The sequence below is a fragment of the Pan paniscus genome, chromosome 8 (assembly GCF_029289425.2).
Source record: "Pan paniscus chromosome 8, NHGRI_mPanPan1-v2.0_pri, whole genome shotgun sequence".
NCBI classification, from domain to species: domain Eukaryota; kingdom Metazoa; phylum Chordata; class Mammalia; order Primates; family Hominidae; genus Pan; species Pan paniscus.
Genome location: NC_073257.2, coordinates 38,632,007 through 38,644,189, shown reverse-complemented (window position 1 = coordinate 38,644,189; position 12,183 = coordinate 38,632,007). Strand labels below are relative to the sequence as shown.

General features: G+C 33.4%; 1 protein-coding gene across 14 annotated transcripts in view; it reads right to left on the bottom strand.

The window, feature by feature from the left end:
* MYO3A (myosin IIIA) overlaps positions 1-12,183 on the bottom strand; it is a 285,436-nt gene that overhangs the window by 267,678 nt on the left and 5,575 nt on the right. The gene's annotated exons all lie outside the window — the stretch shown is intronic.

Sequence of the window (12,183 nt, the reverse complement as noted above, 5' to 3'; positions counted from 1 at the left end):
TTCAATTCTCATTTGCAAACATTAATATGAATTTAATAATGCTTTGTAAGCAGGGCTTTATTTCTATGTCCAATCTAGTCTCTTATTAATTGCTGTTAATTCTTTTTAGATTAAAATAAGAGGCATATTTATATAATTTTGATTTTCTTCTTTATACTCACGTATCACAACAAATCAAATAATTTTAGAATGAACCTTAGAGAAGATAAAATTCAACTTCCTCATTTAAGCAGATCTTGCATTTTATAAGTGATCACGTTTTATGTCACTTCTCTATGCAAAACTCAATAATGGGTCCTCTAACATGGCTTTTAGGATGAAATTTCCTTAACATAACCTACCAAATTCTTTAAAATATGGCCTTTGCTTAATGTTCCAGCCTCTTCTCTCATATACTATGATTCAGCTATTTATACCTCACGGCATTTCTTTCTTGAGGACCTTAATATACACTATTCCTGACCCCCTCTGCCTGTGGCTTCTTTGCTAAATTGCAAAACCTACTAATCTTTCAGACCTCAGCTTAGAGACCACTTCATACAAGTGTGACTACTCTCCACCCCATCTGGGTTGCATGCACCACCTCGGTACTCCAGCAGCACTCTACGCTGCTGTTATCTGACATCATTACTGTATGCGCAGCAACTGCACAGGGCTGAAATGATTGACTGATTAATTAATTAAAGAATATGGCCAATGAGACCATTTATTGATATCATTATCAATATTATCAATAATATCACTATCCTATATCACCACTGGTACCGTTATTGTGATTATAAATCAGATAGCATTTATGTATCTGATATCATTACTGTATGTCCAATACCTGGCACACTGCTGAAATAATTAATTGATTTGTCAATTAATTAAAAGAATAGGTCAGTGAGATCAAGTGACTTTATAAAGGACATTTTATGTTTTCTTCCAAGTAATGCTCTTTTCTATATTCTCCCTATATTATATCATTTCTATAAAACTACAAAAAAGGGTGAGAATAATAAAAGAAAGGAAAGTATTCTTAGCACTTCTGGTAGCACTCACATTATTTCAATTATCTATACAAACCACACTCTTTTCAATATAAATTAATATTCCATATTAGCCCATGAAATTCACTTGTCTGGCCACACTCACAACTTTCACCTTTATTCACATCACCAATCCACTGATCTTCAACTTTCTTTAAGCCCATCAACCCTCTTAATTTTTCACTCCCTACTCATTTCTCCTTCCTCAGGATAGACTCTAAGCCTTGTATTATTGTGACGTCTTTACAAAGGCCCTAAACACTCTTGTTCCTCCCTTTTTCCATCATATTCTCCTGGAGGGTGAAAACAACTCTGGTTAAATACTGCATCTTCTTCACATCTGTGCCCATAACTGAGAAAACCATACAACCATGTTGACTAGTTTCACTTAAAATTCAGGATAACACATTGACAAGTAAACTCTCAACTCTGCCCAGCAACCCTACTGCACTTCTGTTGTTTGTATATTCCCTGTTCTCTGGAATTACTATTTCAAAGTGATATCTTTCCTCAAATTTGTCTCTCTACAAATTGTTCCCTCTTTGCTGTTTACCTTCTCCTACCAAATTTTACAAGTGATGCCTGTACTTCATAATTAATTGAAAAAATGGAAGGAATAATAAATCCTTAATATTCTGACCTCAAAAGCTACAAACAAATGTGCATCAAACATAGTAAGTTCATTGCTAGCCGGGGTAACTGCTGTTTGTCCTCAAATAGCCTTTTCCTTTGGTTCCTTCTTGTCCTGTAGATCTCAGTTCAAATGTCAATTTCTTAGAAAGGCCCTCCCTGACCAATATTTATGAAGTTAGCCTTCTCCACTTAGCCTGTTATTCTTTCATTAGAATGTAAGCTACATGAGGGTATGGGCTTTGTTATTTTATGACTGTATCCACAATTCCCAAAACAATGCCTAGTACATGGTAGGCAATCAATAAATATTGACTAAATGGGCAAATGTTTATTTGTTCATTGTTAATTCTGACAGCAGAGACCTAATCTATTTTGTTCACTTCCAAATCTAATAATAGATTTGGCCTTACTTTGTACCTAGAAAATATGGTAAATGTTAAATATATAGCTGTTGAATAAATAAATGAATAGGGTTCTTCGAAAAATACTTTTTTTAAGTTAGGAAGATAAATAAGGTTTAGGGAGAACTGAAAAGAACATGAAAATCCAAAACACAATAAAGAGCATATTCTGATTCATTATACTTACGGGCACATTATCGAGTAAATGGCTATGAATGCATGCTAAAAATTGTATTACTATATAAAAACACACTTCTGAATAGTTCTTAGAACACTTAATCCTTATGAAATTCATGTCTTTGATCCAAAATGCAAAGAGGTAATCAGTAATAATCATCCTCTTTAACAATTTCATAATCAGTGACAAAATCACTACTTCTTACATCTACTTGAGTCATGCAAATAAGCATTTATGCCATCTCTATAACATAAACGTTAGACCAAAAAACCAAATTAAATCTTGTTAAAGGTCTGAAATAGGAGTTGTCAACCAAGAGAAACATTCATTACATGGAATACTGCCTTTCAAGCAGTAATGTTATTGAACACAGTCTTCATTTCTGATATATTAACTCTCAGGAGTTAACTGTTGGTTTTTCAATACACAGACGTAAGAATTCAATGAAAAATTGACTGACAACAAATATGTGCAAAGTATTTTTATGAGTTTTGGAAATACAAAGATAGAAAACTCATGGATAGATTAATAAACATGTAACTATAACATATTATAAAAAGTGATAAATAATAAGAATATGCATAAAGTGCTGTAATAGCCCAGGTGAAAAGCAGTTTATTCTGAACTGATCAGGAAAAGATTCAGAAAAAATTCTGAAGTGGTCAGGAAAAGATTTGAGCTGGACACTAAAAATAAGCAGGAATTTGTTTAAAATGCAATTTTTTCTTTAACAGTTCTCAATCAGACAAATATTTAAAGCAGTGTATCAATATAGTATAAAACATTGTTTTAAAAAGTCACAAAATGACAAAAAAGAGGCATTTTGGAAACAGAATACACCTAGTCATGTTCCACATAAAGCAAATGAACAAAACTCCCAACACATAGGTAAAATGAAGCCATTTAAAATGACTGCTTCAAAATAATACATTAAATAATTTCAAGAATTAGGCTAGAATCAAGTCTCTTGACTGCTAAACTACACTTTTTCCATACAAAGTTGTTTATTCTTTAAGAATGAAATAGAATGTCACAGCTAGTAAACAACTAATTACTTAATAACTATGGTAAATTGCATTTGACATAAAAATGAATGTTCATATATTTTCCCTAATCCTTTAGCATGCAAAGAATGAAAAGTAATTCTCTAGCCTATAAAATTAAAACATATAAATAAGTTCTTAGTTATATGATCATGTAAGCCAAATAATTATTTTCAACATATATATTTAACATATTTTGATATGTGTATTTACCATAATTCTGAAAAGGTACTAGCAAAGCTACTTTTTTGAAATGAATACTCATCTTTTTGAATAGATTTATTATATATTGAGCTTTTGGTTTTTTTTAAGATAGAAAAATTGATCACAATACAATGAAAAACGTATCTTCAGGATCTTCAGATTCATCTCAACAATTATTCTGCTTGTTTTTGTAAACATGCACCTAATTCTTCTTTAATAAAATAACCAAACTAGCTTCATGCTCATTCTAAAACACAGCAGGGCTGGTTTCCCATTGGGTTATCTGTGTTCCCTCTGCCTAGAATGCTCTTTCTCCAGATATTGACATGGTTCACACCCTCACTTCCTTCAAGTCTTACATCAGCCATCACCTCCCCAATAAGTCCCACCCTGATCATCTTACTTATAATCCCAGTCTGACTTCCTGCATCCCATCTTGCCTCCCAACTCCTTGTCTCACTTACCCTGCTCTATTTTGATAACACTTATCACTTCCTAACACTCTACATAATTTCCTGTAATTATGTTTTGTTTTCTCCACTACCAGAATGTAAGCCCCTTGAGGCCTGAAATGTTTGTCCTGTTTTTTCACTGATGTACTTCAAAGACTTTAAAACCATGCCTGACACATAGTAGACAGTCCATAAATATTTGGTGAATATTAAATAGAAATGAATATAAAAGAGTACATAGAAAAATTTCAAATGATTTCAACAACCCATTTTATCAAATATTTTCCAAAGAAATAATACCATCTTTGCCAGGTGCAGTGGCTCACGCCTGTAATCCCAACACTTTGAGAGGTAGAGGTGGGTGGATCACCTGAGGTCGGGAGTTCGAGACCAGCCTGACCAACATGGAGAAACCCTGTCTCTACCAAAAATACAAAATTAGCCGGGCATGGTGGTGCATCCCTGTAATCCCAGCTACTCAGCAGGCTGAGGCAGGAGAATCGCTTGAACCCAGGAGGCGGAGGTTGCAGTGAGCCAAGGTCATGCCATTGCACTCCAGCCTGGGTATCAAGAGCAAAACTCTGTCTCAAAAAAAAAAGAAAAAGAAAAAGAAAAGAAATAATACCATCTTATGCATTTTTTTTCAGAGAATAGAGATAGACGGAACATGTGAAAGTATCTATAATAAGACAGACTGTACAAAATCAGATAAATTTATTAAACAGAACCAAATGGAAATTCTGGATATAAAAAATAAAATAACTGAATTGAAAATCTTACTAAAGGAGTTCAAGAGCAGACTTGAATAGGCAGAAGAAAATGTCAGTGAACTTGAAGACAAATTTCTTGTAATTATCATCTGAAGGGCAAAAAGAAAAAAGAACGAAGGAATATAAACAGAGCCTAAGGGATATATAGAACGCCACCAACAAGACCAATGTATACATTATGAGAGTTCAAGATAGAAAAGAGAAACAGAAAGGAGAAGAGAGCTTATTCGAAGAAATAATGGCCAAAAACTTCACAAATTTAAGGAAAGACATGCATCTAGAAATCCAAGAGGCTCACTGAATTGCAAGGCAAATCTTTTTTTTTTTTTTTGAGACGGAGTCTCACTCTGTCACCCAGGCCAGAGTGCAGTCGTGTGATCTTGGCTCACTGCAAGCTCCACCTCCCAGGTTCACGCCATTCTCCTGCCTCAGCCTCCCGTGTAGCTGGGATTACAGGTGCCCGCTACCACGCCCGGCTAATTTTTTGTATTTTTAGTAGAGATGGGGTTTCACCGTGTTAGCCAGGATGGTCTTGATCTCCTGACCTCGTGATCCACCCGCCTCGGGCTCCCACAGTGCTGGGATTACAGGTGTGAGCCACCACAACTGGCCTGTAAGGCAAATCTAAAGAAACCCATGCCAAGACATTATAATCAAGCTGTGAAAAGACAAAGACAAAAAAAAAAAGGGAAACTTAAAAGCAGCAAGAGAAAAGCAATTTATCACATACAAGGGACTCTCAAGATTATCAGTGAATTTCTCAGCAGAAATCTTGCAAGCTAGAAGGCAGAGGGATAATATATTTAAAGTGCTGAAAGATAAAAACCTGTCAACTAAGAATTCTATATCTGGAAAACTATCCTTCAAAAATGAGGAAAAAAAATTAATTTTTGTTTCCAGATAAACAAAAATGGATGGAGTTCCTTACCACTCCATCTGCCCTACAAGAAACGCTAAATGAAGCCCTTTAGGTTGAAATGAATGGATGCTAGACAATATCTTGAAGTCTCATGAAAATGTAAAGTTCTCCAGTAAAAGTAATTACATGGAAAATTATAAAACCCAGTAGTATTGTAATTTTAGTTAATGCCACTTTTTTAATCTTGAATTTCAAACACAAATACATAAAAATACTTATAAATCTATGTTAAGTGGGGATACAATATATAAAATGTAATTTGTGACATCATTAACATAAAGTGTGGGGGCAGGGCTGTAAAGCAGTAGAATTTTTATAAGCAATCAAGTTAAGTTGGTATCAGTTTAAAATAAGTTGCTATAATTTCAGGATGTTATGTATAATCCCCATGGTAACCACAAAGAAAATAAGAAAAGAATCAAAACATGTCATTACAAAATATACACTAAATACAAGGGAGATAGTATTAGAGGAAGTGAGTAACAAAAACGTTATAACATCGAAAAACAACCAAAAAATGATAATGGTAAGTTCTTCTCTATTGGTGTTTTAAATGTAAATGGATCAAACTCTCCAATCAAAAAACAGATTGGCAGAATGAATTTTATAAAGAAACACATCTGATGCAACTATATACTATCTACAAAAGACTTCAAGCCATAAACTTTTACAAGAGACAAAGAAGAAAATGGGAAAATGATAAAATGGTCAATTTGCCAAGTAGACATAACAATTATACACATATATGTACCAAAATTTAGAGCTCCAAAATATATGAACAAACATTGACAGAACTAAAGGGGAAAACAGACAGCTCTACAATAATAGTAGAAGATTTCAATATCCACAGTAATGGATAGAACAATGAGACAGAAAATCAGATATAAAGGACACGATCAACACTATAGACCAATTGGATCTAACAGACATATACAGAATGCTGCACCCAACAGTGACAGAATACACATTTTTCTCAAGTGCACAGGAATATTCTTCAGGATAGACTATGTGTTTGACTGCATTACAAGCCTTAATGAATTTAAAGGGACTGAAAACATGCTAAATATCCTTTATGATCAAAATGTAATGAAACTAGAAGAGGGGAAAATCCACAAATATGTAGAAATTAAGCAGTACACTATTAAACAACCAATAAGTTATAGAAGAAATTACAAGAGAAAACTGAAAATATCTTGAATCAAATGAAAATAAAAATACAACATAGCAAAACTTACAGAATCCAGCGAAAGTACTACTGAGAGATAAATTTGTTGCTCTAAAAGCTTAAATTTAAAAAGGAAGAAAAATATGAAATCAATGATGTAACTTTACACTTTAAGGAACAAGAATAAGAGGAGCAAACTGAAACTAAAGGTGACAAAAAAAGTAAGAAATAATGAAGATGCAGCAGAGATAAATAAAATAGAGAACAAAAATGTAGAGAAAATCAACAAAACCATGAGTTGATTCTTCGAAACCTTTAAAACCTTTAAGCAGATTTACTAGGAGAGAGGACATAAATAACTAAAGCAAGAAATCAAAGAGGGAAAATTATTACCAATTACAGAGAATTAAAAATGATTATAAGAGAGTACTGTTAACATTTGTATGCCAACAAATTGGATAAACTAGATGAAATGGACAAATTCCTAGAAACACACAATTCACCAAGACTGAATCATGATGAAGTAGAAAATCTGAAGACGTATCACTTATAAAAGAGATTGAATTAGTAATCAAAAACTTCTCTACCACAATAACAACAAAATCTCAGGACCAGATCACTTCACTGGTGAATTCTACCAAACATTTAAAGAATAATTAACGACAATCCTTCTCAAACTCTTCCAAAAATATTAAAAAGAGGGAACACTTCCTAACTCATACTATGAGGCCAGCATTATCCTGACACCAAAACCAGACAATGGCACTACAAGAGAATAAAACTGGAGATGAATATCTCTGTGAAGATTGATGCAAAAATCCTCAACAAAATACAGGCAAACTAACTTCAACAGCATATTAAAAGGATCATACACCATGACCAATGGTGATTTATTTCTGGAATACAAAAATGATTCAACATATGAAAATCAATCAATGTAATATGCCATGTTAACAGAAGAAAGGGGAAAAAACACATGATCATTTAAGTTGATGCGGCAAAAGCATTTGACAAAATTCAACACCCTTTCAAAATAAAAACACTCAACAACCTAAGAATAGAAAAAAACGACCTTGACATAATAACCATTTATAAAAAGCCTGTAGCTAACATTATATTCAATGGTGCAAGACTAAAAGCTTCTTTCCTAAGATCAGGAACAAGACAAAAATGTCCACTTTTACCATTTCTATTCAACATAGTACTAGAAATCCCAGTCAGAGCAATCAGGCAAGAAACATAAATAAAAGCATTCAGACTGGAAAGAAAGAATTGAAATTATCTCTGTTCACAGACTATTTGATCTTATATGTACCAAATCCTAAAGAATCACACACACACACACACACACACACACACACACACACACACAAATGTTAGAACTAATTAATGAATTCAGCAAAGCTGCAGGATACAAAATCAACATGCAAAAATCTGTTGTTTTTCTGTACACTAACAATGAACAACCAGAAGAAGAAATTAGGAAAACAATTTCATCTACAATAGAATCAAAAAGAATAAAATACTTAGGAATAAACTTAACCAAGGAGATGAAAGACTTGTGTATTGAAAAGTACAAACATTGCTGAAAGAAATTAAAGAACACACAAATAAATGGAAAGATATCTGTGTTCATGGATTGGAAGATTTAATATTGGTTAAATGTCAATATTTCCCAAAGTTATCTATAAATTCAATGCAATTGTTAGCAAAATCCCAATGATGTTTTTTGCAGAAATAGAAATAAATACATCCTAAAACTCATATAGAATCTCAAAGGATCTCCAGTAATCTTGTAAAGAAGAACAAAGTTGGAGGTTTTATACTTCCTGATTTCAAAACTTACTACAATGCTACAGTAATCAAATCATTGTGGTACTGGTACACATAGACAAATAGAGTGAAATAGCCCAGAAATATAGTCAAATGATTTCCAACAATAGGGAAAAAACAGTCTTGTTAACAAGTGGTGGTGGAAAAACTGGATATCCACATGCAAAAGAACATTACTGTTAGATCATATATAAAAATTAACTCAAAATAGATCAAAGACTTAAACATATGAGCTAAAATAATAAAACACTTAGAAGAAAACATAAGGGAAAAGCTTCATGAAAATGGATTTGGCAATTTCTTGGATATGACACCAAAAGCACAAGCAGAAGAGAAAAAATACATAAATTGGTCTTGGTAAGAACCAAAACTTTTGGATATCAAGGGATGTACAAAACATCAACAACAGAGTGAAAAGACAATCTTCACAATGAGAAAAAAACACTTGCAAATCATATATCTGATAAAGGGTTAACATACAGAATATATAAATAACTCTACAACTAAAAAAAAAACAACCCAATTAAAAAATGAGCAAAGGATTTGACTAGAAGTTTCTCCAAATAATATATACAAATGGTCAATGAGCATATGAAATGATGTACAACATCCTAATAATTAGGAAAATGCAAATCAAAAAGTCACAGTGCGATACCACTTCATGCTCATTAGAAGTTATTATTTAGAAAGAAGAAACCCAGAAAGCGATTTCAGTGTTGTTAATGTTGTAGAGAAATTGGAACTCTTGCGCATTGCTAGCAGGAATATATTGCAGCTGCTGAGGAAAATAGTACAGCAGTTCTTCACAAAAGTAAATATAGACTTACCATAGGATAAAAATTTCACCTCTTGAATATAAGCCAAAGAATTCAATCAAAGGCTCAAAGAGATATTTGTACACCCACGTTAATGGCAGTATTATTCACAATAGCCAAAGACAGAAACAACCTACATGTCCACTGACAGATGGATAACAAAATGCTGTATACACCTACAGATTATTAATTGGCTGGACACGGTGGCTCATGCCTGTAATCCCAGCACTTTTGGAGGCTGAGGCAGGCAGATCACTTGAGGTCGGGAGTTCAAGACCGGCCTGGCCAACATGGCGAAACCCCATCTCTAACAAAAATATAAAAATCAGCCAGGTGTGATGGCATATGCCTGTAGTTCCAGGTACTTGGGAGGCTGAGGCAGAGGCATCGCTTGAACCCAGGAGGCAGAGATTGCAGTGATCTGAACTCATGCCACTGCATTACAGCCTGTGCGACAGAGAGAGACTCCCTCTAAAAAAAAAAAAAAAAGAAAGAAAGAAAGAAAAAGGAAAGTAAGAAAGAAAAGAAAAGAAATATTATTCAGTCTTAAAAAGAAAGGAAACTTGACACATACTACAACATGTATGAGATGGATGAGCCTAGAAGACGTTATGTTGAGAAAAATAAGCCAGTCGCAAAGGGAAACATTATATGATTCCACTCATATGAGGTGTTTAGAATAGTCAAATTCAAAGACAAAAAGTAGAATTGTGGTTGCTAGCAGCTGGGGTAAGAGAGAACAGGAATTTTGTTGAATCCAGAGTTTCAATTTGGGAAAATAAAAAATTTCTGGAGATGGATGGTGTTAATGGTTGGGCAACAATGTGACTGTACTTAATACCACTCAACTGCACATTTAAAAATAGTTTAAAAGGTAAATTTTATGTAATGTATGTTTTACCACAGCAATATAATTACCCAGAATGTAATACAGGGGGTCAAAATAATAGAAAAATGTGAAAAACAAGTTAAAAGATATGGAGAGGAGAATGGGATGACCAGTTTGCTCTCAGATCCATGCATGATCATCCATCTCCTGAATCTTGGGGACCGACATCTCAAAACCGTATTTCCTACACTCCTTGTCCAGCTGGCTTCCTGCCCTGAGAAATTCTGCCAGTGAGTCCCAAGTAGAGAGAAGGGAGAAATCAAAATATTTTTCCTCTGCTTTCTTTGCTTTCTATGGTGATGTCTCCATCAGTTGCTGTGGCTCTCTATGGTCCCTGTCCCTGTAGGACAGAAACCGTCAGGGTTCTAGATAGCCTCGGATTCTGGGTTCTGCTAAGACTACCTCCTGCAGCCTGAGAAGTGACAACAGTCTTTTGCTACTGTTAACTTTTAAATTGCCTCACTATCCCCTATTTGGCTTTCAGATATGACAAACATTTGTCACTAATTCTCCATATTAAATTCTTTATGTTGAACTGTATGGCATTAACTGTTTTTCTTGACTGATTCAGCCTAATACAAATCTAATCAGAATTTGAGAAGAAAATAAGAGAATGGAGAAAAGGCAATCAATAATGACTGAGAAGTTTCCAAAATAGTTGAAAGGTAGAACACTCCAATTCAGGAAAATTCAAATAAGATAAATAAAAAGAAATCCACACTTATATATACCACAATGAAACTATACAGCATCATCAAAGACAGTAAGAAGCTCTTAAAGTCAACCAGATAGAAAAGAGTTATTACATACAGAGGAAAATAATTGGAATGATTGCTGGTTTTTCAAAAGAAGACAGTAGCATAATATATTCAAAACACTGAAAGAAAATAATTGTTAATCTGAAATTAACAAAAGTACCCATAAAAGTATCTTTCAAGATGAAAGGCAAAATGAAGGTATTTTTCAGAAAAAAAAGTTTAACACCACTGACCCGAGAAAGAGCACTTCTAAAGGATATGTTTCAAGAATGACAATGATCCCGCAAGAAAGGTCTAAATTACCAAAAACAGCAAAGAAACTGTATGTTATATAATTGTAGGATACAATAATGGGCCATGTTGGACAAGATTGAACAGTAATAATCAAAAGTGGAAATGTGATAGGATTTAAAATGTTCTAAGTTCCTCATATAGTTCAGGAAGCAGTTAGAAATAACTTTAGACTTTAAAAGAAAAATATACATGTCAAATACTTGTAACAGTAGAATCTCAAATTACCATGTATAGTCTCCAAAATATTAGCAGAAAAAAAAAACCTGACTTTACGAAAGTCATTCAATTAAAAAATTCAAGAAAGGAGAATAAAGGAAACATAGAAAAAGCAGTAGAAATAGACAGCATAAAATAACAAGTGGAAATCATTATAATATACCAGTAACCACAATAATTATAACTGGACTACACTCACCAGTGAAAAGACAGAAATTGGTAGCTACGGGCTGTTTGAAAGACATCCACCTAAAACCTAAACAGAGAGAAAAGAATGGAAGTACAATAATGGTACTATGTAATCCTCAATAAAAGAAAGTGATGTGGCTAGCTCAATACCAGGCAAAATATATTTTAAAGCAAAAATATTTATTAGAGGCATGATGGCCACTACATAGTAATCAAAAATTTAATTCATCAAGAAAATACAAAAACTCAAAACAGAACCCCAAAACATGTCAAATAAAGGCTGAAAGAAATAAAGAAATAAATTCACAATTTTAATGGGAGATTTTAACATACCTTCTCAGTAATTTTTTGATTAAGTAAACAAAAAAATGTTTGTAAGGATAAATAAAATTT